The sequence below is a fragment of the Kogia breviceps genome, chromosome 3 (genome assembly GCF_026419965.1).
Source record: "Kogia breviceps isolate mKogBre1 chromosome 3, mKogBre1 haplotype 1, whole genome shotgun sequence".
Taxonomy (NCBI): Eukaryota; Metazoa; Chordata; class Mammalia; order Artiodactyla; family Physeteridae; genus Kogia; species Kogia breviceps.
In genome coordinates, this window is record NC_081312.1 from 97125141 (window position 1) to 97150284 (window position 25144).

The window sequence follows — 25144 nt, forward strand, 5'->3', positions numbered from 1 at the left end:
CCTGGGATTAAGGAAGCATCAGAGCCTCCTGATGAAATCATCTGCAGCACTACTGAGAGATGTACAGGATCCACGGGCAGAATTCTAGGCTTGGATCCTGAAAACAGAAACCATGGTAGTTCTGGCTCCTTGGCAGCTCTTAACATACAATGTGCTGAAGGGTGTACTTGGTACCAGATGGAGAGGTTGCGAGGACCCAGTATGACTGTCAGGCCACAGAGTGAAGCGTTGTGCCATAAAGACAGATGGTGAGAGGGGTGCCCCCGTCTGTGGTGGCTTACTGCCTTTTTGGTACTCTTCCTGCCTGTGTACTCTTCACATTGGGCCTCTTCAGGAGCTTCTATTTCCAAAGCATTTTAATTTAGAAGTCAAATGTGAGTGTTCCAAGCTCCAGTCCAGGCTAAGAGTGCTTCATAGCTTTTCTGTTTTCTCACATTTAGAGACACCCAGGTTTCTAATACACTGATTAATAAGGGAGTCATAGAATAGTATAATTTGTGAAACTGGGCATTGGAGAGGAGTTGCCACATAAGGAGAGAGTGGAGTCAAGAATAGAGTTTTCTTTCCAGTACATTCCTGCCATTTAGATACCAGTGCAAGAGGAGAGGAGGTGGGAAACAGAAAATACACAGATGTAGATTTCAAGCTATAGATCTACTATATATGTCATTACCCTACTAAAGACATTCAGGGGCTCTGCTGCTACCTGCTACCACCTTAGATGCAGGTGAGAGGGGCCTACCTTTAAGGGGCTCTGCTCTGGCCCTTCTCCAGCTGCACTCCTATGTGGGACGGGAATCCATCAAACCAAAGGAATATGCCCACCTGAAGCTGACTTCACCCCTTCAGACCTCGCTCCAGGTATTGGAAGCCAAAATTCTTTACCCCAATGACCCTGAGCCTACCTCCAGGGCCTTTGTGGTCTTCCCCCCTAGAGCCTGAAATATAAACGCCTGGACTTGTGGAGAGGCTAAGAAATTATAGTTTTGTAGAGGGAAAAGTGGGAATGGAGCTTGGACATGTGGGCTAGGGTACTCATGGAGTGGGGGGTGAACTGGCTGTGGGAAGAAAAGGGGGGAAGACTGCTCTGTGTGTGGGCCAGCTCTCTCTGTTCCAAGCAGGGAACTCTGAAAGGTCCCAGAACACTAAGTTCGAACCTGGTCTTCCAAGTTGTTAGGAAAATTTGTCAAAGCAAGAGGATATATTTTTTAACTTCACAGTCTGTTAGCTTGTTTTATAACTTTTACATAATATTTAGACATTTGATATGTGGAACTCCATGTGTAGCCTTTTGTGGGCCCTACAAATGCTAGGGTTGGCTCTGGTTTCCCATTTGATACAGAATCAAGTTGAATCAACTTGGCCTGGTTTTTAAGGCCTTTTACTATTGGTTCTTCCCTAAACTTACCTTTTAGTACTCTTCTGCAGGAATCCTCTGTAGACCAATCTGGTGCACCCGTAGCCAGGCTTGGCCTACATCCTTTCCTCTGTGCTCAGGTTCACTCATTTTTTTTTCTCTGAAAAGCCTCTGTTTCTGCTCTGCATTTGTATGGGCCAATTACTGTTTTAAGACCCAGCCTCATAGTCATGTCTCCTCCCTCTGGATTCTTCTAACAGCTTTTGTCTGAGCCACTTATTGACACTCAAAGTGTGGAACCATGTGTGGAAACCATTTTTCTTATTACGCACAAGGCATGGCTAAAAGATAAGGAGATGCCAATATGCAACAGTTTTCGAATGAGGAGAGAGGATTAGAAAAAAAAATCAGAAAAGTAGCTAGAGAATCTGGAGAAAGTAGTTAGCCAGGTACCAAAGGAGGAGATGGCTGGCATTGTCAAAAGGCTGCAATATGGTCATTGGGAAAGATCCCCCAAAATAGAAAGAGGAAAGAGGTCTTTTGTGATCACTGAGAGATCAGCCCATTGTGTGGGTAAGCAGCATTGCAGTGGGGAAAATAAGAGATGAGAAAGTAAAGACAGCAAATACAGTTTCATGTCTCTTAAGCACTGATTCTGAGAAGAAAGGAGGTAGAGTAGTTTGAAAGGGTGGAGGAGGTTAGTTGTTTTGTTCTGTTCAAAGCATGGAGGAGACTGTGTTTGTGGGACAAAAGAGCTAGATTAGAGGGGAAAATTGATAACAAGGAAAGGATAGTTGATTCATCAAAATCTGGGAATGGTTGTGATCCAGTGCACAGGTGCAGGGATTAACCTTGATGAGGAGAAAGGACACTTCTTGCTGTGGGACAGGGAACGAATGAAGGCTATAGGATAGGCATAATAATGAAGAGACGGGGCTTAAGGGTGAAAAAAGTTGGCTGTCATTGTAGAGGAAAGGTTAGGAAAGCCCGAATTTTCTGGAGTGGGTTCAGATTTCATACATAGTTGGCCACCATATCTGTGGATTCAACCAATCATGGTATTCAGGAAAAAAAATTCCAGAAAGTTCTAAAAAGTTGCACCAGCAACTATTTACATAGTATTTACATTGATTGTATTAGGTATTATAAATAATCCAGAGATGATTTAAAGGATATGGGAGGTAGGTTATATGCAAATACTACAGCCATTTTACATAAGGGAATTGAGCATCCACTATTTTAGTATCTGCAGGGGTCCTGGAACCAATACCCCAGGATACTGAGAGAGGACTGTATTTAAATATCACAATCTTCAGTCATTCCTTTTACATTTATTCAGTGCTCTGCGTGTGCCAGACACTGGGGTCTACAGAGATAAAACTTTTCATTTAATTTCGGAATTTGTTATAATGGTGACTGAGATTTACTTTTTACTCTTCTAGAAGGCTTTCAGTAGGAATAAACACGAATCAGAAGGGTGTCCTTTGTCAGACCTGACGTCCCTAGTAGGGGTTGGGAAAACACTGGCATCTCAACAATGGCGCCCTGTTTGAGGTGGAGAGGGAGGAGAGGCCCCGATGGGGGAAAAACAGGTTTAGACCTGGGTAACCCGAGGAGGGTGCGCCTTCAACCAGGAAGAGGCGAACCTCTTGAGCCCTTCAGGCCGCGCGGTAACCGAGGGTAACAGCGCCCCAGTCCACGGTGGTGTGAAAACCACCTTCTTCCCTAACCAGGTATATCTACGGAGGCTGACCAGGACCAGACCCAAGCTAAACCTCTCCATCCAAGGTACCTTCCCTCTTCCCCTGAGTACTTAAGGTCACTGCTCCTTTTGCCTAGTTTATTGATGAGGGGCGAGGAGAAGAGAAGCAGTAAGCGAATCACCTTTCCTATTTTACGATTGGTAGTATTAGGCTCCAAGTCCCGCCTCCTGCCCCGCCGCAGACAGGCTCTCGGGGTTGTCATTCGATCCTCTGCAGCCGCCCCTCGCCGTGGCCCCGCCCCTCGCTGTGGCTGGGATCTCGCGGGAAGAGCGGTGGGCACGGCTGTGGGTCCGTCTCCCGGCTGCGCGCGGAGCGGGAGGGCTTTCCTCACACAAGCGCTTCCTCGCGGAGGGGTTGGAGCTGCGGCAGACGCAGGCCTGGGCAGCCCCTTCTCTGTCGTCTCCTTCTCTTCCTGAGGGCTCCCCGGTCCTCTTGCCCTCCGACGCTACCCAGGTGAGGAAGAGCGGAGCTCGTCTTCGCTGAGGAGCGGTCGGGGAGCGGGGACACGGAGCAGCCGGGGCAGGGGGGCTCCCGACGGGGGCGGCTCCGCGGGCAGCGCGGCGCTGCCTGGTGGGCGCGAGGCTTGGAGGGGTTCGTGAGTGCGGGGGTCGAGGAGGCAGTGGGGTGGGATCCGGGTGCGGGCGCCCATGGGCGGTGTAGCGGGTGCCAGGGCTCCTCGGGGTGAGGAGGAGGTTTAATGGGGGTCCAGGGTTTTTTCCGGCATTGGGGGGGGGTGGCTGGCAGCATATTGGGTCCCGGGTCTTCGGGGTAGAAGGAGATTTATCAGGATCCTTCGGTTCCTTGAGGTGGTATAACGCGGTTCCGGGACAAGGGGTCCTTTTATCGCGGTCTCAGGCTCTTTGGGGGCAGAGGATTCAGTTTAGGAAGGTCCTAGGTCTCTGAAGGGGCACATCCAAGGGGTTTGGGGGGTCCTTTGAGCGAGAGTGGGCGTCTCGTTTCGCATTCCTGGGATAAAGAAGCAGTGTATTGGGGTTCCGTCTGTTTATCGGGGTCTCCGGGCGAGAGGGCGATGTATCTGCGTTCTGCAGGGGCCAGGACCGCCTTGGTGGGCTGCTGGGGACGGAAGGGTTTACAGCGGAGACCAGCGTCTTTATTGGGGTTTCTGCTTTGCCCAGAGGGGGGCGGTAACTTGGCACGGTCTCCAGTCTTTTCGGGGGCGACTGGGCGAGTTAGCGGGTCCCCGGGAGATCTCGAAGGGAGGGCGCGGCTCTGCAGGCGCTGGGTCGGCTCGGGGCGGGAAGGGGACTGGTGACATCCCGAGCCAGCCTAGTACACAGTCTGTGGCTGGTCAGCATCCTGGAACAAATGTCTTTCTAGTTGAGATTTACTCAATGCTTAGTTGAAGGATTGATCCGTGTTATTGCCTAGTTGGAGAAATAGTGGGTTTGTTATGCAGTTTTCTTCTCTCTGTCCCGGGATCCCTGTGGAGGCGTGCTGCTCTCCCTGCTGTGGGAGCGGGAGGGTGGCAGGCAGCACCTTAAAGTGGGCATGTAGACTGTAGATTCTTAAGGAAGCGAGTGTCCTCCGGGTCAGCGTGGAAGCCGCTGAGGATAGGGAAGGCTGTGAGGTTTTGGCTTCCTTTCCTAGGTGGTCTGCTTTGCTGATCCTGCCTTATTAGGTCTGTCCTGAAGTCTTGCTCGAGTGTTAGGCAGTCAAGCAGTGCTGGGAAGTGTGTTCTGGCTTCTCTCTGTCCTTTGAAAAGCATTTGTGGAGAGAGAGAACTTAAAGTTCAGCTTCCAAATAACGCATTGGAATTCGAAGTTCCAAAGCTAGAGCTCTGCAGAAGCGTCATTTGAGACCTGTAAGCATGGCTAACAGCTCTTTTAGAGAATCCTGCTTAACAGTTTTATTGTAAAGGTACAGTTAGTCTTGACTCCTATGCAGAGTCCTTGGTAATTAGCTCAGACTTAGGTGGAATTCAAATAAAATTACCTGTATATATGTGTATGTGTGTTTTGTTTGTTTGTTTGTTTTTTATGTTTACGTCAGACAGTCTGTTCCTTTGCTTGACAGTTCTGGTTAGATAGCTCCTTTATCATAGAGGCCCGTAAATGAATTCTGTATGTGGCAGGCAGTGGAACCTGTACTCACAGTAATTCTGTAATTTGGGATAAACAGACAAATTTGAGTATGCCAAAGCAGAAAACTTTGCTTGCCTCATTCTTTTTCTTAGTGACATTTTTTAATGACATTTCTTTTGATCTTAGAACCAGAAACATTAGTGATAATCTACTTAATACTTGACTTTTGTAATCATTTTTAAAAAACAAGGGAATTCTGCATAGCAATGCATAACTCTCTGAAAAGCTTAAGTTTTTTGGTTTTTGTTTTGGTTATAAATTCCTGATCAAACCAAAATGCCTGATTGACTTTTATAAGATAGTTTTGACTATCAAAACTGATCAGTTGAGCAGATTTGGAACCACAGCCAAAAAAACTCTAAGCAGATCTTTTTTTCCTCATTATTTTTGAAAGCCAATGAAAAATTAAGCAGATGTCAGTAACTTTTGAAAAAGCAGTTTTCATAATTTCTAAGTAAACATACTGATCAGTCAAAAAATATTTGATTGTCTGCTAGCTGTCACAGCATGGAGGCACAATGATTCCAGCTCTCATGAAACCTATATCAAGAGAGAGAAAGACAACAAATAAATAAAATAAATACATAAAGTAATTGAGATGCTGATAAGGAAGAAATAAACAGGATAGTTGGGATTTTGCTCACTTAAAAAAAAATAACCTCTGAATGATAATATAATTGATGTCTGTCACGTTAACTAGAAACCAGGGAAGATAACGATCTACCTTCTGAATTAATAAAGATTAAATTATGATCAGTAGAGTTTGAGTGTTAAATATATTTTGACTCTGAGGATTAGCATCTTCTGTTATATAAGCATAAAAAATGTCTGTAAGGATAAACATCAGACTTTTAAGTGTTTGGGGGATTCTTCAGGAGAGAGTTGCAAAGGCATGGAAGAGAGTTATTAATTATTAATATATGCTTTTATACTATTTGAATTTATTTCAGTGAGCAGACATTACTTAAGGGTAAATTAGAGAAGTCTAAAAATTAAAATTTTGGTCACTATGCAAATTTGTGAAGAGTACTGTATTTATAAGGCATTTTGTCAGTGTTGCCACTTCTACTGTGCGTACTAGTGAAGGAAAAATGTATTTCAAGTATGTAAAATTATAGGAATGGGGTAGAGAGGGGAGCACAACAGAATAAGTAAAAGACTGAGGCCCAGGTTAAATCTTACAACATGGTAAAGATGTTGGATCTTTAATTATACAAAGATAAATTAATCTTAGGCCTTTCTTATTTCAAATTTGTTTCCTGAGTATGAAAAAGGAAGTTTTTAGACTCCCTAGAGAAGAATAGGTTGTGTTTTTGTGGCGGGGCAGGAGGTGTTTTTATTGTGGCACAGATTTCAGGATGGGATTTCTTTTTGTCAGACATATGGACACCTAATAGATGTTTTTCTTGTGAGGCATATGAAACAAAAATAGTTTTATAGTTCATTATTACACTGCTGAAAATGACAATACCAGTGTCTTTTGGATTATCATTCAAAATTCTGAAATTATAAATGTGGCGTACTAAGCCAGTTTCTAGAAAGGAAATCATAGGACATGAATTCCAATCTTAACTGTGCTGCTAACCATCTGACCTTGGATGATTCCTTAGTCTCTCAGGGCCTCAGTTTCCGTATATATAAAATTAAAGAAAGAGGGCTTCCCTGGTGGCGCAGTGGTTGAGAGTCCGCCTGCCGATGCAGGGGACACGGGTTCGTGCCCCGGTCTGGGAAGATCCCACATGCCGCGGAGCGGCTGGGCCCGTGAGCCATGGCCGCTGAGCCTGCGCGTCCGGAGCCTGTGCTCCGCAACGGGAGAGGCCACAACAGTGAGAAGCCCGCGTACCGCAAAAAAAAAAAAAAAAAAAAAAATTAAAGAAAGAGAAGTCCCTGTCAGTAATCAATATAAACTCCAATTCCAAGGTTTTTATTACATAGGTTTTTATGTTGCAGATCTACAGTATTATATGTACAAAAAGGGATAGATGCCATAAGAGTAGCTAGTTCTCAGGTACAATAATTTTTATATATCATACCTAATTTTAGAGCCTCTTCTATTTTAAGATATATAGGAAATATTTAATTCAAGAATATACATTCATGAAGGTAAATGATTTCCTTTTGGTAATTTAGCTTTATCTGTTAAAGCATTATTGTTTTTGCTTCTGATCCCTGGTTCTGTAATAGAGTATCTATATGATAATGTAATGTCCTTATTTAACTTTGTGTGTAGAATGAGGTCTCTAGTGGTTGACCCCCTTTAATCTATCCTTTACACTGCTGCCAGTGTGATTTTTCTAAAATGCAAGTATGTTCAGTGCTTTTTTCTTAAAACCCATACTTCTCCCTTACCTACAGTATTTAGTTCTATGGTTACAAGACCCTTCATCATCGGGCTCATCTCCTGCATTTCTCCCACCATACATCTCAAGCTCCAACTGTACTAATAATATCAGTTTACTGAAAGAGCCATACTTTTTCCTGACTCAGAGCCTTCTTATATATTCTCCCTGCTGCTTAGAATGCCTTTCCTTCTTGTGTCTTACTGACAGAGTCTAGTGATTTTTCAAGATACAACTTAAGCGCTGTCTGCTTTTTGAGTCTTCTGTGTGCTCTGGTCCTCGCTCTTCCAGCCCCACTAGGTATTCACTCTCTGTATCTTGTTCATTCATTCTCTTATGTTCATTAGTATGCTGTAATTATGTATGTCTCTTCCCGGACTCAGAAGCCAATGTATATTTATCTTATTACTTATTGAATATCTATTGCTTAGTTTACACAGTTGGCTCTCATTACAGATTTGAACTCTCAGTGCCAAGATTAATATCTTCATAATGTCCGAGTTAAGCCCAAATCTCAGTCTTGTGCTATTTTTCTAAAATGTTGGGCTTTCTATATTATCTTATTCTCTTGCCCCTATGACTGCAAACTGACATTGGATCTGTAGTTCTTATCCTCATGTTTAAGAAAAGAGGTTTAAGAAAAAAGGTTACTCTGTTAAACTTGCAGAAAAGTCATGCAGAATTTTGAGGCAACCACTAATCCCTGTATCTAAAGTTGTTAGCACAGTTATGAACTAGTTTGAGTATTTCAGATCTTAGACATCAGTGATTTAGTAGATATTTTACCTTGGCTGCTTTCTGTATGGGAAATGATTGTTGCCAGTGTGTATGGGATTTTATAGTGGCTTAATAATTGCTTTACATACATTACCTTTAATTCTCAAAACAAATCCTGCAAATTTAGTAACTTTCTCAGGGTTATTATCTACTAAGAAGCAGGCTATGTAGATCCAGGTCTTACTCCAGATTCTATGCGTTTTCAAAATACTACACTGCTTTCTGAATATGAGTTCTTATTCAGTGTATTTAAAATTATTAATAGATATTTATTCATTTTATAAATTGAAGAAGTAGGTTGTGAGGTTTATCCATTCAGCTTTTTCAAAAAAAGCTAAAGTAGAGGATTTGAGATTGATTGGACTTTAGAGCACTTAATCCAACTCCTTCATTTAGCCTATGAGGGAACTGACATACACAAGAATAGTTAAATGACTTGCTCAAGATCACACAGCTTTGTAGTTGGTTAAGATTTGTTGTTGTTGTTAAGCCAGTTATGACCATTGGTGTTGTAAAACCATTATTTGAAAGGAAACCAGGTGCCTGATGTTCCCCCCAGGAAAAAAGCCTAGAGTGGCTTTTAGAAAAGTGATGTTGAGGATCTCAGAGTCTTAAGGACATGGCTCAGAGAAAATCCAGACTTTGCATCATGACACATGGAGACGCCTCAGTGCCTCTTCACTCACGTAGCTCCCTAGTCTTGGTTTCTTTCCTTCATCTTTTTTCTTTTTAAAAATCTATTCACAGTTTACTAATCTTCTGCCTGCTAAAGTTATTAGCAGCAGACTGACCAGTAACCATTTACATGCCAACCATGGGCTAACAGGGATACAAAAAAGCATAAAATCTAGTCATTGCCCTGAAGAGGCTCAGTTTATTGGGAGTGGGAGGCAGTAAGTATTTAATTGCAAGGCAGTATATAAAGATGCCATGAGTGATGCAGCTTCAGGAGCTCAGAAGATAAAGGTAAATGTGGACTGGGCTAGTGGCTGTAGAAGTTTCTATGTAGAAAAGTTTTGATTTAAGTTAGCCTTTAAATGAGGGATTGGAGGGAAAGACTGAGGAAAAGAATATCTGGCTCTGTGTGTGTGTGTGTGTGTGTGTGTGTGTGTGTGTGTATTTTTTTAACCTAACCCTTGTTCACTACCCTTTAGCTGCAGTGGCCTCCTTGCTGTTTTAGAAGGCCTGGAACATGTTCTTCCAGATATCTGTATGTCTCCCTCCCTTCCTTCTTTCAGGTCTGAATTAAAGTATCACCCCTTCTGAAAGGCCTTTACTGATACCTCGTTTAAAATTACAGCATTCATACTCTTCCTATCCCTCTTCCCTGCTTCATTTCTTTTTGTGTGCTTTTCTGCAGTCCAACACACTGCTTTTATTTTTTATTTATTTATTTATTTATTTTTAACATCTTTATTTGAGTATAACTGTTTTACAATAGTGTGTTAGTTTCTCCTTTACAACAAAGTGAATCAGTTATACATATACATATGTTCCCATAACTCTTCCCTCCACTGCTTTTATTATCTTTCTAACCCTACTATAATGTAAGATCCTTGAGAGCAGGGATTTTTACCCATTTTATTCAGTGCTATATCCCCAGCACCCACGGGATACAAAGTAGGTGCTCACATTTTACCTTTTACAAAGTAGGTGCTCACATTTTTGTTAAATGAATAAGGCAATCGAACTTTAAAACAGAAACTTGAAGATTGTTTGATCTAACCTCTCTCCTTCCTTCCTTCCTTGCTGGCTGGCATGGAGGATGAGGAACTTTCTCTTCTATTTAAAAAAAATTTTTTGGGCTTCCCTGGTGGCGCAGTGGTTGAGAGTCCGCCTGCCGATGCAGGGGACACGGGTTCGTGCCCCGGTCTGGGAAGATCCCACATGCTGCGGAGCGGCTGGGCCCGCGAGCCATGGCCGCTGGGCCTGCGCATCCAGAGCCTGTGCTCCTCAACGGGAGAGGCCACAACAGTGAGAGGCCCACGTACCGCAAAAAAAAAAAAAAAAAAAAAATTTCTAGGACTTAAATTGTATACAGTGCAGAAATCATAAACAGCTCAATGAGTTTCTACATATGTAAGCATGTGATCACCAACCACACCAAGAATAGAACACTTCTAGGACCTCAGCATCCATCCTTACTCTCTGCTAGTCAGTACTTCCCAAAGGTAACCACTATTCTGACCGCCATCACAGTAGATTAGTTTTGCTTTTTCTTAAACTTCATACATTGGGTTGGCCAAAAGGTTTGTTCAATTTTTTCCGTAAGATGGCTCTAGTAGCACTTAGCTGTCTTTAACTTCATTCGAAACAATTTTGTTAGATTTTATGTGACAGCTGTATATCAGCATACCTTTGAAAAAAGACATCAAGATTGGTGAATTTTTGTGTAGCCATTTTAATATTGAAGATAGAAGAAAAAAGCTAACATTTTCAGCCTATTATGCTTTATTATTTCAAGAAAGGTTAAAACACAACTGAAACATAAAAAAAAAAGATTTGTGCAGTGTATGGAGAAGGTGCTGTGACTGATCGAATATGTCAGAAGTGGTTTGTGAAGTTTCGTGCTGGAGATTTCTCACTGGACGATGCTCCACGATCAGGTAGACCAGTTGAAGTTGATAGTGATCAAATCGAGACATTAATTGAGAACAGTCAATGTTATCCCACGTGGGAGATTGCCTACGTACTCAAAATATCCAAATCAAGTGTTGAAAATCACTGCACCAGCTTGGTTATGTTCATCGCTTTGATATTTGGGTTTCACATAAGTTAAGCAAAGAAAACCTTCTTGACCATATTTCCACATACGATTCTCTACTTAATGAAAACGTTCCGTTTTTAAAACAAATTATGATGGGTAATGAAAAGTGGATACTGTACAACAGTGTGGAATGGAAGAGATCGTGGGGCAAGCGAAATGAACCATCACCAACCACACCAAAGGCTGGTTTTCATCCAAAGAAGGTGATGTTGTATATTTGGTGGGATTGGAAGGGAGTCCTCTATTATGAGCTCCTTCCGGAAAACCAAACGATTAATTCCAACAAGTACTGCTCCCAGTTAGACTAACTGAAAGCAGCACTTGATGAAAAGCATCCAGAATTAGTCAACAGAAAAGGCATAATCTTCCATCAGGATAATACAAGACTTCATGTTTCTTTGATGAGCAGGCAAAAACTGTTACAGCTTGGCTGGGAGGTTCTGATTTATCTGCCTTATTCACCAGACATTGCACCTTCGGATATCCATTTATTTAGGTCTTTACAAAATTCTCTTAATGGAAAAAATTTCAGTTTCCTGGAAGACTGTAAAAGGCACCTGGAACAGTTCTTTGCTCAAAAAGCCGAAAAGTTTTGGGAAGACAGAATTGTGAAGTTGCCTGAAAAATGGCAGAAGGTAGTGGAACAAAAGGGTGAATAGGTTGTTCTGTAAAGTTCTTGGTGAAAATGAAGAACGTGTCTTTTAGTTTTACTTAAAAACTGAAGGCACTTTTTGGCCAACCCAGTAAATGGAATCAAATCAGTTTTTAAGTTAGCAGAAGTTCATTCTTTTTCATTGCTGTATAGTATTCCATTGTGTGAGTATATATTTTTTATTGTACTATTTATAGACATTTGGGCCATTTCCAGGTTTTAGCTCTAAGGAACAAAGCTGCTCAGAACAATTTTGTACCTGTCTTTTTGTGGGCATAAAGATTCATTTCTTGGCTAAAAAACTAGAAGTTAACCTCATCTTCTTATAGATATAGATATATAGATACATACACATAATTCTTAATTCCATGTGGTCCTTAGCACATGATAGATGATCATTAAATGACTGAAGATAAATTATTAACTAATCATGTACTGTGAGATTATCTCAAACTTATTAAAAATATTGGAGAACAGCTTCTAGTCCGTGCTTTTGTTCTTATATCTGACTTAAAACATGTAGCACTTAACTTTATCCAGACTGTACACATTTCTCTTTCCTCTTGATTAGCCTCTTTTTAAAAAACCATGTTCTTTATTAGTTGGTGCCCCTTCTCCAGAAGATGGGAGAAATATGTCCAGAAAAGAGGAAATTCAAATTAATTAATTTTAAGGTGTGAATTTCAGAACTGGTTGGCTATTTTTCTATATTTTCCCAACTTAAAAAAGTCATTTCTTTTTGACAGTTTGGTTCTACTGTACATTATATATATTTGTTACTATTCTGTACAGTTTGAAATCATTTATACCAATGCGTAAGTTATGTTTTGGGATATGTCAAGCAAAGGCTTTTCTTTGATGGTCTTAAGAAATTTTAGAAATGGCTTTAGTAGGTGAAGAATGCAAATGAGAACTACAGTAATAGAAGAAATCATGAGAAATATTTTTCTAATTCTGGAAAAGTTTTCAGTTCCCTTTTGAAGTGGTTTCTAAGCTAAGACTTGAAAGATGAGTAGGAAACAAGGTGGATGAGATGCCCGGTAGGGAATGGGGTAAAAGCACTGTAGGTGGGGAGCTGTCTTTGCAGAGAGAGAGCAGGGCAGATTTGGGAATCTGCAGGCAATTCAGGAGGGCTAGAGCAGTGGTTTTCAAGCTATAATGTGAATATGAATCTCCCGGTAGGAGTGGGGCTCATGAGTTTGGAGTTCTAACATGTTCACAGGTGGTAGAGATCTCGCTGGTTAAAGGATCACACTTTGCAAACCACTGGGCCAGAGCATAGGAAGCAAGTGAGAAGGAAGGAGTGGGGAGTGAATGCAAGGACCATATCATGGAGGATCTTACAACTAATGTAAGGAATTTGGATTTAAGGCAGTGGTAACCCACTGAAGGGTGCTAAGCAGAAGAGTGACCTTGTGAGATTTGTGATTTTCAAGGGGGCAGTAGTGGTGGAAATCATCTTTAGGGGTAAACTTCATCCACATTTGAAACTGTACAGATTAATGTCTGAGCAATGATAGTTTACCCATTCATTAATAATTATTGTTTTTCCCAGTGGCAGATTCAGTTCATTTAAAGGAAAAGTTTGGTTATGTTTATTAATTTAGATGTTATATGTTAGTTTAATCTTTTTTTTCTTCCAGGGATATTATTACTTATTATATAATAAGTATTATTACAATTCAACTCATAATTACACTTTTAACCCTGTTTGATGGGATTTAATTTTTGTCCATGTTGTACCATATGATAGTTCAAAGTCTTCTTTTTTATTGTATTGATTAAAAAATAAGCTAGCTGGTAGTGCTTATTATATGGTAGGAATGATCTTAATGATACATAGTAATTTGAGTTAGTTTGTCACCAGCTTTTGTAAATGTTACTAATTAGAAGGCTTTAATTTATTTCAGCTGTTTAAATATCAATCAGTTTTCCAATATTATAAACTTAGGAATGTGTATGTAGCTTGTTTTTCCCCCTTATTTTATAAGTTCTAGGAACTCATTTTAAATACATGGAGAAATACTGAAGACAAAGATCTAATGCCTCAGCTCAAATATAAACATTGCTAACATTTTGGTACACATTCTTCCTCCTTCCATGAATATATTTATTCATTTGTATACTGTTTATTCTCCCACCATGAATTTATATCATAAAGATTTTCGTACTTTGTCAAAATTGTTTCAAAACCGGATTTTTAATAGCAGCATAATATTCTGTTGAACGGATGTGTAATGATTTAACCATTCCCAATTACTGAATATTTTTTTCCTCTGCAGATAACACTTGAAGAAAGTCTTTGTGCATAAATATTTCTCCATACTTGATTATTTTCTTAGGATAGGAATAAAAATGTTGAGTCAAAAGGTTAGAAGATCTTAAAAAAAGTAGGTATTGCCACATTACTTTCTAGAAAGGTTATGCCACTTTACATGCCAATATCAGTATTAGTTTTAAAAATCTTTTCTAGGCAATTCCCTGGTTATCCAGTGGTTAAGTCTCCACACTTCCACTGTAGTGGGCACAGGTTTGATCCCTGGTCGGGGAACTAAGATCCTGCATGCTGTGCGGCACAACCAAAAAAATTAATTAAAAAATTTAAAAAAGAACCCTTTTCTAATTTAATAAGCAAAAATGATCTGACTTTAATTTGTATTTCTTTGATTATAACTGAAGAGCATTGCAAAATTTTTTTTTGAAGTTGCATATTAAAAGATTTTTAAAAGACTACCACATGCATTATGTTATAAGGTAAAATGTTTTAACTGGAATTAATGTTTTATGATTGTAGTTTTTTCTTTTAATAGATAAATTAATTTCTTGAATAGTTATTAAAAAAACTTACAAAATTCAAAGACCCAAACAGTTGCCCTAGAGGCAACTTCTGTTACCAGTTTCTTATATGTACTTCCAAAGGTATTGTAAATCATGTGTGTGTGTGCCAAAACATTAGACGAATTATGGAGAACATTCATTAAAATACGGTCTAGTTCAGATGTGGTATTGTGTACTAAACTGTGTACTAAAAATTAGAAAGGGTCTAAAAATGATTAGTATCTGGCTACTGGCCCAGAAGGAAGAAAAGCAGGATCTGGCAGCATTTGGCAGTAATTTTCTATAAGACAAGTGGCCTTAGCTCTTTTTATTATTGGATCGATTCTTTGACAATAGCACTTCTGTTTATAGTACCTATTCTGTAGTTCTATTCCAAAAAGGAAAGCCAAGTTTTTGAAAATTAGTTGATGCCTGAAAGAAACTCTTTAAAGTACAAAAGCTATTTGGAGGTATTTAGGAACAAGATACTTTCTTCTTAGGTATTTTAGGATTTCTTTGGCAAGTACAGTTGTATCAGAATTTTCATGACTTTGTTGCTTAACAGTGAAAGTTCGAGCTTGAATAATTATAAATGAAATTCATCATTTCCCTAAACTCTTATTTACCTAATTCAAAAACCAATCAACCATGATATAAAATGCTTTAAAAAATATTTTTAAAAGATTTTCATGCTAATAATATAGTAGTAATTTGTCTCATACAATCAAAGATCTTTTTGAGCTTGGAGGCCACTGCTAAATAAGTAATTTGAACAATAAGAGTCAGAGGTTTTAATTGGATTCTACAGAGCTTTAATGCTTTAGGGAAAAGATATTTGCTTTGGGGATAGATTTTTTTTTTTAAGCCCATGTTTCCAAAGATAAAATTTGGGGATGACTGTTGTTTACTGAATACTAACTCTGTGTGGGCCAGGATAAGTTAGGGATATTATGAGAGTTCCTATTTGCTGAAATTCATGTCTCCTATTCCAGGTTAATTATAGGGCTATAAAAGCTGCTAAAGAACTTACACCTAATAGTGGTTGGTAATATATGAGTAGTTTTAAGAAAGAATTTACCAGAGGTGGGAAAAGATCCTCTTGATTTTAAAGAAACATTTAATTTTGAAATAGTTATATGTTTATAGGAGAATTGCAAAGTACAAAGAATTCCCATACGCCTTTCACCCAGCTTCCCCTAATGTTAACATCTTATATAACCATGGCAAATTTATCAAAACTAAGAAATTAATCCTGATTTTTTTTAAAGGGGAATTCAGCAAACTTTTTTTTTTTGAACACATATTATGTGTAACAGAGTGTTTTAGCTGCTGATACACAATTTGGAAAAGAAGTAAAGGTTGCAGATAATAATAATAAAATGGTGAGCTTGGTGTTATTCCTGAACAAACTGTCAGATTATTGAACACATATTTTTGATACCCCCCCAAAAAAGACACTAATCACTAGGAGCCGGCATGGGTTTACAGAGGACAAGTCATGCCACACTAGCCTCACTTTTTTTCTTATAGGGTATGTAAGCTGGTAGGTACATCAGGAGATGCTCTGGCTATAATATATCTAGAATTATAGCTACATTTATTGGATTTTAAATTTTGTGCTGGGTACTGGGTTAAACACTTTATATAGACTGCCTCATTTAGTCCTGTTTTACAAATGAGGAAAGGGATCCCAAGGGTTATACAGGTAGCATTTGATAGCCTTTTATTATATCTTTGTAGAAAAGATACAGAAATGTAGTTAATAATTGCATAGGCAGGTGGATTTGTAAATTGATTAATGAACGGGCTGATGTTAAAATTAAACTGTAGTTCATTCTTAGTGGTGAGCCTCAAGATGCTATCTTCCCCCATGTCTTTTTAAGATGTTTATCATAAGTTATTCTCAAAATTGTGAGGAAGTGCTAGTATGTTATGTGACAGAATCAGGGTCCTCCCCAGCCCACTTTATTTTTAATAATTAGAACGGTGGACTGTATCTAAGAAATTATTTGTTATAATAATTTTATTTATTTTTACCCTTTTAAAAATTTTTTATTTTTTAAATTTATTTATTTTTGGCTGCATTGGGTCTTTGTTGCTGTGCGCGGGCTTTCTCTAGTTGCGGTGACTGGGGGCTGCTCTTTGTTGCGGTGTGCAGGCTTCTTATTGCAGTGGTTTCTCTTGTTGCCGAGCACGGGCTCTAGGCACACGGGCTTCAGTAGTTGCAGCATGCAGGCTCAGTAGTTGTGGCTCGCGGGCTCTAGAGCACAGGCCCAGTAGTTGTGGCGCACAGGCTTAGTTGCTCTGTGGCATGTGGGATCTTCCCGGACCAGGGCTTGAACCCGTGTCCCCTGCATTGGCAGGCGGATTCTTAACCACTGCACCACCAGGCAAGTCCCTATGATAATTTTATTTTTGGTGTGTTAATATTTGATAGAGACAAAGCCCTATAATTGAATATATTTTTAAAAAATCTGCACAAATACAGAGTTGGAGACTAGGAGGGCTAACAGCAGTAGGTGTAGGTGTATTTTTTTTTCAAAGCAGGTGTGTGCCTGGGTGTGTCTTCTTATTTGTCTGAAGTTGGTGAGTCCATGATTTATTATAACTGCCCTAAAGGCTAGCTGCCCTAATAACAGTGTTATTTTGAGACATGTTGTCCAAAACACAGTTGATTTTCCTTTTCTACTTTGCATTTAGCTTAGTGCTCTCAGTTCGGTTTGCCGCATTTTAAGGAGGACATTGATAGACAGTGTGTTCAGAGGAGAGTAATTGGAATGAAGCAGTGTCTTGAAACAGATGCTTGCACGATAATTGACATATTTGAGGTTTTCAGCCTGGAAGAAAGAAGACTTTAGTGAGGTATATGGTAATGCTTTTCAAATTGGGTAATTGAATGAGCTTTAATATTCTTCCTGACTCAAATATGTGATTCTGTGAAACACATGAAGGAATGGCATGTGGAAGAGGGATTAAACATATCTTTTGCATCCCCAGAGGGTAGAACTACGAACAATGAGTGAAAGTTAGAGGAAGGAAAATACTGTACGTACGAGTATGTTTTTAACAATTGGACCAAAAATAGAGTGGACATTCTGTCATTGAGGCATTAAAGCATGTATTGAGTAGAGTTTAATCAAGCTATCCTGTAAGGACTTTTCCAACTCCAACCTTTAAAAAAATTTTTATTGGTTATAATTCCCCATAGCAAAACTTTCTGTTGGGTTACCTCACTTATTCTCAACATCTTATGGTTTCATATAGTATCAAACGTTAGTATATAATAATAATGTTATTATTATGCAAATTTAAATAACAGTAGAGCATGTTTTCACTTTCCAGATTGACAAAGATTAAAACGTTCAATAATGGCAAGGATGTGTAGAATCACTGTCTCTCATACACTGTAGGCAGGAATGTAAATGCGTGCAGTTTCTTTGCAGGGCAAGTTGGCTTTACTTATTAATAAAATGATAAGACATATTATTGGGTGAAAAAAATAAGTGGCAGGACAGTGTTTATAGTATGCTGACATTACTGCAAAACAGTTGTGTATGTGTGGGTTTAAATAACATACATATTCACACATTAATAAACACAGTTATGTTTCTGTGTGCATAAGACTTTCCTGGAAAAGAGTTAGGAGATTGGAAGTCTGAGATCTCAGTAAGACTGGTTTGGTTTAGTTGTGTACACTTTTATACTTCTTGATTTTTTTTTCTTTTTTGTTTTTGAAGAGTGTATTATAAAAAGATTTTTTTATTTTGAAGTAATTATAGATTCACAGTAACTTCCAAAATTAGTACAGAGAGGTCCCATGTGTCTTTCATCCAGTTCCTCTCAGTGGTAACATTTTATTTTATTTTATTAAAATTAATTTATTTTATTTATTTATTTTTGGCTGTGTTGGGTCTTCGTTGCTGCGCACAGGCCCTCTCTAGTTGCAGCGAGTGGGGGCTACTCTTTTTTGCAGTGCACAGGCATCTCATTGCGGTGGCCTCTTGTTGCAGAGCACGGGCTCTAGGCGCGTGGGCTTCAGTAGTTGTTGCTCGCAGGCTCTAGAGCGCAGGTGCAATAGTTGTGGTGCATGGGCTTAGTTGCTCGCGGCATGTGGGACCAGGGCTTGAACCTGTGTCCCCTGCTTTGGCAGGTGGATTCCTAACCACTGAGCCACCAGGGAAGCCCCAGTGGTAACATTTTAAATAACTATAGTACAATATCAAAACCAGGAAATCGACTTTAGTACAATCCACAGATCTTATTCCTTTTTCACCAGTTTTACATGTGTTCCTTTGTGTGTGTAATTCTTTGCAGTTTTATCAAATGTAGACTTGTGTAATCACCATCACAATTGAGATACTGTACTGTTCCATGACCAGAAAGATCCCCTAACCTCTGGCAACCACTAATCTGTTCTCCATTACTGTTTTGTCATTTCCAGATATTATATAAATGGAATCATACAGTATGTAACCTTTGAGACTGGTTTTTTAAAAACTCTGCATAATTCCCTTGAAATCCATCCAAGTTGTTACATGTATCAATAGTTCCTTTTTATTGCTGAACAGTATCCCATGGTATAAATGTATGAGAGTTTGTTTAATCTTCACCCACTGATGGACAGTTGAGCAGTTTCATTTTTGGCTATTACAAATACAGCTGCTATCAACATTTCTATACAAGTTTTTGTGTGCACATGAGTTTTCATTTCTCTGGAATGAGTGTCTAGGAGTGTAAATTCCAGGGTAGTATGGTAAATATATTTAAGGAAGTGTTAAGTGTATTTTAAGAAACTACCAAACCATTTTCCAGAGTGGTGTACCAATTTATGTTCCTATCAGCATTGTATTAGAGGTCTAGTTTGTCTGTCTTCGTTATTAGCATTTGGTATTGTCACTCTTTTTTATTTTAGGTATTCTAATAGATATGTAGTGGTATCTCATTATGGTTTTAATTTTCATTTCCTGATGACTAACGATGTTGAACTTATTATATTTGCCATCTGTATATCCATTTTGGTGAAATGTCTCTTCATGTTTTCTGCTCATTTTTACTTGGATCTTTGGTTTTTTACTCTTGAATTTTGAGAGTTAGTTATATATTCTAGATATGAGTTCTTTGTCATATAAGTGGTTTGCAAATATTTGTCTATTTTATCTAAGTTGTCAAGTTTATTGGCATAAAGTTGTTTATCATGGTTTGTTATCCTTTTAGTATCTGTAGAATCTGTAATGATTCTTCTTTCATTCCTGATATGGGTTATTTGTGTATTTCTCTTTTTCCTGATCATTCTGGTTAGAGGCTTACTAATTTTGTTACTCTTCTCAAGAACCAGCTTTCGAGTTCATTGATTTTTCTCTATTATTTCTCTTTTCTGTTTTGTTGATTTCAGCTCTGATCTTTATTACTTCCTTTCTTCTGTTTACTTTGCTATTCTTTTTCTAATTTCTAAAAGGTAGAAGCAGGCATTCATTGCTGTCAATTTCTCCTTAAATTCCTCTTTAGCACAATCCCACAAATTCTGATGTATTTTGCTTTTCTTTTCATTCAGTTAATAATTCCTTTTAGTTTACCCCCCTTTTTTAAAAATCCATGAATTATTTAGAAGGGTATTCTTTAATTTCCAGATATTTGAGGATTTGCCTATAATCTTCTTGTTGTTGATTTATAATTTGATTACATTGTGGTTAGAGAACATACTTTGTACGACTTGAATCATTTTAAATTTATTTAGCCTTTTATTTCTTAGAATATGGTCTCTCTTCTTAAGGTCTCTGTGTGCTCTTGAGAAATATGTGTATTCTTCTGCTGTTGGGTAGTAGTGTGTTTTAGAAATGTCAGTCAGATAAAGTTCATTGATAGTGTTGTCAAATCTACTATATCCATGCTTTCATTTCTAGTTTTTGTCTTTTTGCCTATTTGTTACATAAGTTTTTGAGAGAGAAGTATTGGATAATTGTGGATCTGTCTATTTTCTTATGCAGTTCTATCAGTTTTTGCTTCATGTATTTTGAAGCTCTGTTATTGGCATAAACATTTAGGATTATTATGTTTTTATGATGAAATGACTCACCTATCATTATGAAATGACTGTCTTTATTCCTGGTTATAGTCTTTACTCTAAGAATTTGTCTTACATTAATATAGCCATTACAGCTTTTTTTTTTTTTTTTTCTGGTATGTCTTTTCCCATCCTTTTATTTTTAACCTACTTGTGTCTTTATATTTAAAGAGTTTTTTTGTAGGCAGCTTCTAGTTGGGTCATGCTTTTAATCCAATCTGATAATATATATCTTTTAAATGGAGTGTATAGACCGTATACATTTAATGTGATCATTGATGTGATTATGTTTGAGTCTGTCATCTTGTTATTTGTTTTTTATTTGTCCTATTTGATCTTTGTTCCTTCATTCCTCTTTTTCCTGTCCTCTTTTGTATTAGTTGAGTATTTTCTATGATTCTATTTGATCACATCAGTTACCTTTTTAGCTATAACTACTTATTTGGTTATTTTAGTGTTTGCTTAGGGTTTATAGTACATAAATGTTTATAGTATACATCTTTATCTGCTTTCAAAGAATATTATAGCACTTCATATATAGTACTGAACCTTAGAAAAGTATACTTCCATTTCTCTTCTGTTAGTCTTTATGCTATTGTTACGATACATTTTACTTTTAATTTTAAATATGTTATAAACTCTCAGTACATTGTTATTTAAGCAGTCAGTTATTTTTAAAGAGATTTAAATATTAATATATATTTATCTTTGAAATCACCATATCTAGTGTTCATCATTCCTTTATGTAGATCCATATTTGTATCAAGATTTTTCTTCTGTCTGGAGGATTTCATTTAACATTTTTGGTAATGTGGGTCTGTGTGTGATGAATTCTTTTCATTTTTGAATGTCTGAAAATGTCTTTATTTTGCCTTCATTTTTGTTTGTTTGTTTTTCTCTTTTTTAAAAATTAATTATTATTGGTGTATGGTTGCTTTACTTTTGCCTTCATTTTTGAAAGATAATTTTTCTGAGTATAGAATTCTTTGTTGATTTTTTTTCTTTCAGTACTTTAAAGGTGTTGCTCCAGTGTCTTCTCACTTATATTGTTTCTGTGAATCTGGTGTTGTCCTTATTCTTATGCCTCTGTATGTAACATGTCTTTTTTCCTCTAGCTACTTTTAAGATTTTCTCCTTATCAGTAGTTTTGGGCAATTTGATTATGATGTATGTTGATGCAGTTGTGTTGATTTGTGTGTGTGTGTGGTAGGGTTTTGTTGAGCTTGTTTATAAGGCCCTTCTTGGCCTTTATGCTATTGTTATCATCAATTTTACTTTTATATATGCTATAAAACCCCACCTAGCTTTATAATTTTCATTAAGTTTGAGAAGTTTTGCCATTATTTCTGCAAAGTTAAAATATATTTTCCTCCTCCCTTTTGGGGACTCCAGTTACCCATATATTTGGTCACTTGAAGTTCAGTGGTTTACCTATGTTCTTCTTTTTTTTTTTTTTTAATTCCTTTTTTCTCTTTCTTTTAGATAGTTTCTGTTCCTGTGCCTTCAGGTTCACTAATCTTTTCTTCTGTATTGTCTATTCTGTGCTAATCTCATCTAGTGTATTATCATCTTAATCACTGTACTTTTCATTTCTAAAATTTCTATTTAAAAGATATCTTCCATGTTTCTGCTAAACTTTTTGTACACGTGGAATGTGGTTATAACGATGATTTTAGTGTCATTCCATCTTAATTCTAATATCTGTGGCAGTTCTGGGTCTTTCAAATAATCATTGTGGTAAAATACACATAACATAAAATTTACAATTTTAATAATTTTAAATGTACAAATCAGTGAAAGTTAATACACTGACAGTGTTGTGCAGCCATCACCCTTATCTAGTCACAGTCATTTTATAACTTCAAAAAGAAGCTTTGTACCCTTTAAACAATCATTCCCCATTCCCCCTATCCCCTCAGCCCCTGACAATTATTAATCTACTTTCTGTCTCCATGGATTTGCCAATTCTGGATATTTCATAGAATAATGCAACATGTGTCCTTTTATGTCTTCTTTTGCTTATCACATTGTTTTCGAGGTTTATCCATTTTATACCATGTATCACTATGTTATTCCTTTATATGGCTGAACAATACTTCCATGTATGGATATAACACATTTTGTTTATCTGTTTGTTCATTGATGGATATTTTAGTTATCTCCACCTTTTGGGTATGGTGAATACTGCTGTTATAAACTTTTTTTGTAAATTTTTTTGTTTAAACACCTATTTTCAATTTTTGGATGTATTTAGTTAGGAATGAAACTGCTGTGTAATATGAAATTGTGATTACCTTATTGAGGAATTACTATACTGTTTTCCATAGCAACTATAACATTTTATTTTCTTACCAGTAATGTATGAAGGTTTCACTTTTTCTACATCCTAGCTGTTATTTTTGTTTTTGAAATTATAGCCATCATAGTGGGTATAAAGTGCTGGCTTACTGGTGGGTGGAGGCAGGGTCCTGAAGACTCTGGAGCTGTTGCCCACCCACTGGCAGGTGAAGCCAGGTCCTGGGGTTAGTGCTGGACTCTGGCTGCAGAGCCCAGGGATCTCAGAGTTCATTTCAGATTGTTGGAGCACGAGTCCTGACACAGTTGAGTTTGGGGTCTGTGGTGTCCCAAAGCTTGAGTTGGCCTGCAAGTGGACAGGGCCCAGCTGGTTCCAGGGTAGAGTCTGGCCTGCTGTGGGTGGGCTGGGTCCACAGGCTGTGGGATCTTAGTTTGCTTGCATCTGTTGTCTGCCCCCGGTGGGTGAGATGGGTCTAGAGGTTGGTGCAGGCTTCCTGGAGGGAAGGGACAGTGTCTGTCCACTGATGGGTGGAGCTGGGTCTTGGTCCTCTGGTGGGCAGGGCTGTGTCTAGGGGCATTTCTAGAGGTGGCTGTGAGCTCAGGAAGTCTTTAGGCAGCCTGTCTGCTGATGGATGGGGCTGTGTCCCTGCCCAGTTACTTGTTTGTCCTGAAGCATCCCAGCACTGGCACCTATAGGCTGTTGGGTGGGGCGAGGTCTTAGCAACAATGAGCCAAGATGGCAGCATTCACGTGGTAGAATGTTCCAAAATATGACTGCCACCAGTGTCTATGTCTCCAGGGTGAGCCACAGCCATCTCCCACTTCTCCAGGAGATTCGCCAAGACCAGGAGGTAGGTCTGGCTCAGGCTCCTGTTAAATAACTGCTTTTGCCCTGGGTCCTGGTGCATATGAGATTTTGCGTAGGCCCTTTAAAAGTGAAGTCTCTTATTTCCCCTAGTCCTGTGGGGCTCCTGAAATTAAAGCCCTGCTGGCCTTCAAAGCCAAATATTCTGGGGGTTCGTCTTCCTAGTGCAGGACCCCTGGGCTGGGGAGCCTATTGTGGGGCTCAGAACTCTCCTGTGGGAGAACCTCTGCAATAGAATTATCCTCCAGTTTGTGTGTTGCCCACTTAGGCGTATGGGAATTGATTATATTGTGAGTTCACCCCTCCTACCCACCTGTCTCATTGTGGTTCCTTCTTTTTGTGTTAAGTTGTAGAAGACCTTTTCTTGTAGGTTCCATTCTTTTTCATCAATGTTTGTTTTGCAAATAGTTGTGATTTTGGTGTGCTTGTGAGAGGAGGTGAGCTCAGGGTCTTTCTACTCAGCCATCTTTGCCACTTTCCTGTTGGGAGGTCTTTGGTTACTGATTCAATCTCTTGTTATAGTTCTGTTCAGATTTTCGATTTCTTTTTGAGTAAATTTTGGTAGATCATGTCTTTCTAGGAATCCATCCATTTCATCTAGGTTGTCTAATTTGTTCACAATCAGTTGTTCACAGTATTCTCTTATAATTCTGCTTATTTCTTTAAGGTCAGTAGTAATGCCCCATAATAATTTCTAATATTCATAGTTTGAGTCTTCTCTCTTATTTTCTTAGTTAGTCTAGCTAAAAATTTGTTGATTGTTGATCTTTTCAAGAACTAACTTTTGGTTTTGTTGATTCTCTCTATTGTGTTTCTGTCCTGGAAAATGTTCCACATGGATTTGAGAAGAGTATTACAGAATGCACTATTCTGCTGTTGTTGAGTTGAGTGTTCTGTATGTGTCTGTTAGGTCTAGTTGATTTATTCTGTTGTTCAACAAGTCTGTTTTCTTATTGGTTATCTGCCTGTTTTTCTTTTTGAAAGTGAGATATTTTTGAAAGTTTCCAGCTATTATTATAGAACATTTCTCTCATCTATTTTGTCAATTTTTGCTTCATATATTTTGGAGATGTACTGTTAGGTTCATATGTTTATGTTTGACATATTTTCATGTTGGATTTACCCTTTTATCAATGTATGATGTCCTTATTTGTCTCAAAACTATTTTTGACTTATGGTTTATTTTGTCAGATATGAGTATAGCTATCCCAACTCTCTTCTGGTTACTGTTTGCATGGATTGTCTTTTTCCATCTTTTCACTATCAACCTGTTTGTGTCTTTGGATCCAGGGTGAGTCCCTTGTAGACAGTGTATAATTGGATCACTTTTTAAAATTTATTCTACCAAT

General features: G+C 38.4%; 1 protein-coding gene across 1 annotated transcript in view; it reads left to right on the forward strand.

The window, feature by feature from the left end:
* The first annotated feature begins 3371 nt into the window (after positions 1-3371).
* GLCE (glucuronic acid epimerase) overlaps positions 3372-25144 on the forward strand; it is a 109871-nt gene continuing 88098 nt past the window's right edge. Inside the window, exon 1 of the mRNA XM_059056058.2 lies at positions 3372-3573. The gene's annotated coding sequence lies outside the window, so the exon portion shown is untranslated. The remainder of the gene's footprint in view (positions 3574-25144) is intronic.